Below are 4,680 nucleotides of genomic sequence, written 5' to 3' on the forward strand. Positions count from 1 at the left end.
TAAATCCGGTTAAAATTAATGGTTGCTCAAGCACCCATAAGTATCCATGTACATCTGCCACTGTTGATGTAAGTCCGGGTCTCTTATCTGTTCCCGCTGTAGTTGTGGGTGTTGGTCTTCTGGTTGGTTTTAATTTTATGAAACTTCCACTTGGGAGAGACATGATAGGGCCAAACAATATTCTTCATTCATACGTCTGAGGTAACTCACATTGGGTATGGATCATATGGGCGTCGGTTTTAGTTTTTTGGTTTTTTCCCTCTCTTTTTAGGCTCCTTTGGGTTAGTAAGTAGGTCATTCAGTGTTGACATTGTCAATTTCTTAATGTAGTTACGGACATTTCAGGTTTCGAGTGTTAAGAAATTGAATGATCGTTCGGCAATGCATTGTTGTTGTATATATGTTAGTAAATGTAACCTTCAAGGTGAACGTATCGATATAGCTATTAATCTCTGGTAGTCCTTGCAACAGAATTGGATGCATATGGGTGCTACTCTAGAAATTCTATTGGAGATGTCCAGGCCTCATGTTTGTTTTATGGTTCTAACTTACTTAGATCCTGATTATTCAAAAAGCTTCATTACAGTAATTAGTAAGCATCCACCATTCCTGCTACTTGGGCAGTTGCTGAATCGATCTCTCAAACTATCTGCAGTCCATTTGGCGCAGGAACGAGCAGGAAAAGACATTACTGAAAAATGATCGTCTAGGCTTCTATTTAATATGAATTCATACACAGGTAGCCTCTTAATACCGCTTTTCCTCTTAATGCCACGATATCCAATTAGTTGATGTGATTTGGGTGATCTATCAGACTGCCATTCCCAGAAATTGCACTTCCCCTACCAAGTGTTAATAACCCTACATAACAACAATTAGAGATCAACACAATACTACAGATTTCAATAACATATAACTTAAATTGTTTAGCTTCTTAAACACAAAACTCATGATTTAACTTCGCAAGCACACACTAATTATCTACATAAGAAAAATGTGTCACTCATACCTTGTTCAATAGTAAATGCTGAAAACCAGAATGTTAAATCAATGGGGTTAAAAGTGGAACAAAATTTCAATGTCGTCATGGCGTCAGTCAAAGTCGGCCATGACAACTTTGAGTGAGCCATATGGTTGCTAACACATCAGTTCTGACAGAGCATACCAAAAACTCCCCAATGCCTCCAACTCTACCCGTAGCCAAAGAACATCATCTGCACCTTTCACATATCTACTGCTTATCCAAATGTGGTAAATAAAACAAAATAAAAAGTAAAGTATTACTTCCCATCATCAAAATCAATATCTCAAGTAACAAATGGAAGCATCAAGACCCTTATCCTGAACTGCTGGTGCATTTGAATCTACTACAATCTTCCTACAAAATGGCCCTAAAATTTTCCAAAAAAATTTCTGTCAACTAACATACCAACACACAAATTGCCACAAAGGAGATTGCAAATGGATTCAAACCTGAACTGAAGCAAACACTTACCGAATTCACATAGGCACGGGTCCATAATATTAATAATGAATGCAGATGGCCCATAGTATTAATAATGAATGCAGATGGTTGCGATGTTACTGTTAATGTCATTTCCTGTTGCAATTTTCTCGCTTCTTACAACAACTTCTCATCTTTCGACATTGTAAAATTTTTAACATTTAAATTTTATATTATAATGTTTCAATTGCCCCCACTTGTCCAAGGACAACTTTCCTGTAAGTTTCTATTTTGCAAAATCAAGTTTAGAAATCAATCTTTGTAAGGCAAGTTTGACTTAAACTTTATGCTCGAGCCATCCATTTGTTGACTCGAGATAGAATTTACTCCCTTTCTTAATAAGTTTTTCGGACATTTATCATCCAACTTTAGAAGAAGACAACTATTTTCGCTTTTTAGATTCACATTTCATGTACATAGAAGCCGAGTTAAGTTCACATAATTATATTATGCAAGTTAGTCTTTTCAATGGCTCCTATTTACTTGCAAACAAGATCAAAGAATTTAAAAAGTGATCTAAAAGCTACCGTGGCTAAAAAAAATAAGAAGAAGAGGAGTACGTGCTTAAATCGTGAAATTGCCTGTCCGCACGTCCTTGCCCTTTTCATTATCTCTAACCTATAGCAGTATTTTTCTGTGATAACTAACTCAGTATTTAAGATAAAACATATGTCATTCAAATTTCCAATTACTAATTCACCTGTAAACGCCACACAAGGAAAATCCTTTTCTACTACCCCCCCCCCCCCCCCCAAAAAAAAAAACAGATTCTCAATTCTTAGACAATACATAACCAATAACATTGGGGGTATCAACTTGGCTTGTGCGGCACTTGGAACCTAATTATTAAACGGAACTTATAGAGGTGTCTTCGCGAAAGAAAAAAAGAGACACACGGAAGTATTATCTAGAAGCACAACCCAGTCAAATTAACAAGAACTAAGATGGTGGCGCTATTACCACTACTAGAATTTCTGTAAAAAGCGATCAAAGATTAGCGACCAAATTTGGTCTGTCAAGAAAAGCGACCAAAGTTGGTCGCCAAACTGCCGAAAATAATAAAAACAATATTTGAAATACTTTAGCGACCAAAGTTGGTCGCTATTTGGCCGCAAATTTAGTCAAACTGTTGACTGGACTGGTCAGACTTGCTTGGTCAAAGATATACTGAGATTAGCGACCAATGTTGGTCGCTAAAGTGGGACCCACATAAAAATTTTAATAATTTTATTATTATTTTATAAAACTTATAAAATATAAATATATATAATTTAAAATTTGCGACCAAAGTTGGTCGCTAACTGAAGGATAAGTTGATAGTGACCAACATTGGTCGCTAACATGGGACCCAGTTATAATATTTTAATAAATATATATTTATTTAAAAAAAAATTATAAAATATAAATAAATAAAATTCAAAATTTAGCGACCAAAGTTGGTCGCTTAATGAAATAGAGACCAGCGTTGGTCGCCAAGGTGGGACCCAGTTCTAACATTTAACAATTTTTATTATTAATTTAAATATTATATAAAATATAAATAAATCTGATTAAAATTTAGTGACCAAATTCGGTCGCTAAATTAAATTCATGTACAGTTAGTGACCAACTTTGATCGCTAAATTAAATTCATTTACAGTTAGCGACCAAAGTTGGTCTCTATAAGGTCAAAATTAAAAATCACTTTTGTATTTACTATGTAAATAATATAAATGTAAGTTGTTAATACTTTTGTAATACAAGGGATGAATAGTACTACGAAGCGGGCGTGTGTGTCTATATATATAATATATATACTTACGCTATATTATGCACTAAGTATAAGTGTATTAGGTAATAGCGTATCGAATATAGCTTATATATATATAATATATGTACTTACGCTATACTATGCACTAAGTATAACTGTATTAGGTAATACTATATCTTATATAACTTATATATATATATATATATATATATATATATATATATATATATATATATATATATATATATATATATATATAGATATAAAATTGAACCTTTTCTAGATATGAGTTGAACCTTTAGGATATGACTTGAAATTTTGGTTTATGTTTAAACTCGCTAGGATATTGAATTGAACATTTAGGATATGACTGAGCTTTTGTGGATATGAATTGAACCTTTAGGATATGAATTGAAATTTTTGGTTTATGTTTTGGAATTTTAGATTGCGGGAGGATTTTGTAGAAGAGGTTGATGACGTTATTAGATATTGCAATGGAACTTCCACCAAGAATAACTAAAGACACGGGTACCTGGTAGAGTGTGCCTTTAATTGTTCTTCTCATTAGCGATAATGATGATGAGAAGGCAATGACATGTGTTTCAAATAGTGATGGTGTAGGTAGGAATTTACATATTTCCTAAGTAGATAAAAGAAAGAGCTTATAGAGGAATTCTGTACTTCATTTTCCATGAAGAAAAGGAAGTTTTAATGAGGGTGACAAGGTTGATGAAACGGAATTGTGTCCGTTGGTCATGGCATTCCCATAAAACGGGGATCATAAGACTCCTATGATGACAGAGATTATAGAAGTTTTGTTTTCTCAACTTTCTTTCAAGTCTGATCCGTACAAGCTTAATGTTATATTGGTGATAATTTCTTCTGATTCAGACAATGATTTGACCGACAAAAGTATGGAAATGCTCTTAAAAAGAATTAAAGGTAAAAATGTTTTTCAAGCATCCTTCTCTACCAAGAAAAATGTTTTACCTTTAATTTCTTTTTAAGAGCATTTCCATACTTTTGTGCGTCAAATCATTGTCTGAATCCGAAAGAAATATCACCAAATCACCATTAAGCTTGTACGGATCAGACTTCGGAAGAAAGTTGAGAACAAAACTTCCTATAATCTCTGTCATCATAGAGTCTTAATGATCCCCGTTTTATGGAACTGCCACGACCAACGGAAAACATTCCGTCTTCATCACCTTGTCACTATCAATCAAACTTCCTTTCCTCTTAGAAAGTGAAGTAGAGAATTCCTCTATAACCTCTTTTATCTACTTAGGAAATGTTAAATCCTACTATACATCACTATTTTGAAACACATGTCGTTGCTTCTCATTATCATTGTAGCTAATGAGATCAACATTGATCAAAGATACACCCTGTCAGGTACTGTATCCAAGTTATTCTCTGTATCCAA

Source organism: Nicotiana attenuata, chromosome 1 (assembly GCF_001879085.1).
Source record: "Nicotiana attenuata strain UT chromosome 1, NIATTr2, whole genome shotgun sequence".
NCBI classification, from domain to species: domain Eukaryota; kingdom Viridiplantae; phylum Streptophyta; class Magnoliopsida; order Solanales; family Solanaceae; genus Nicotiana; species Nicotiana attenuata.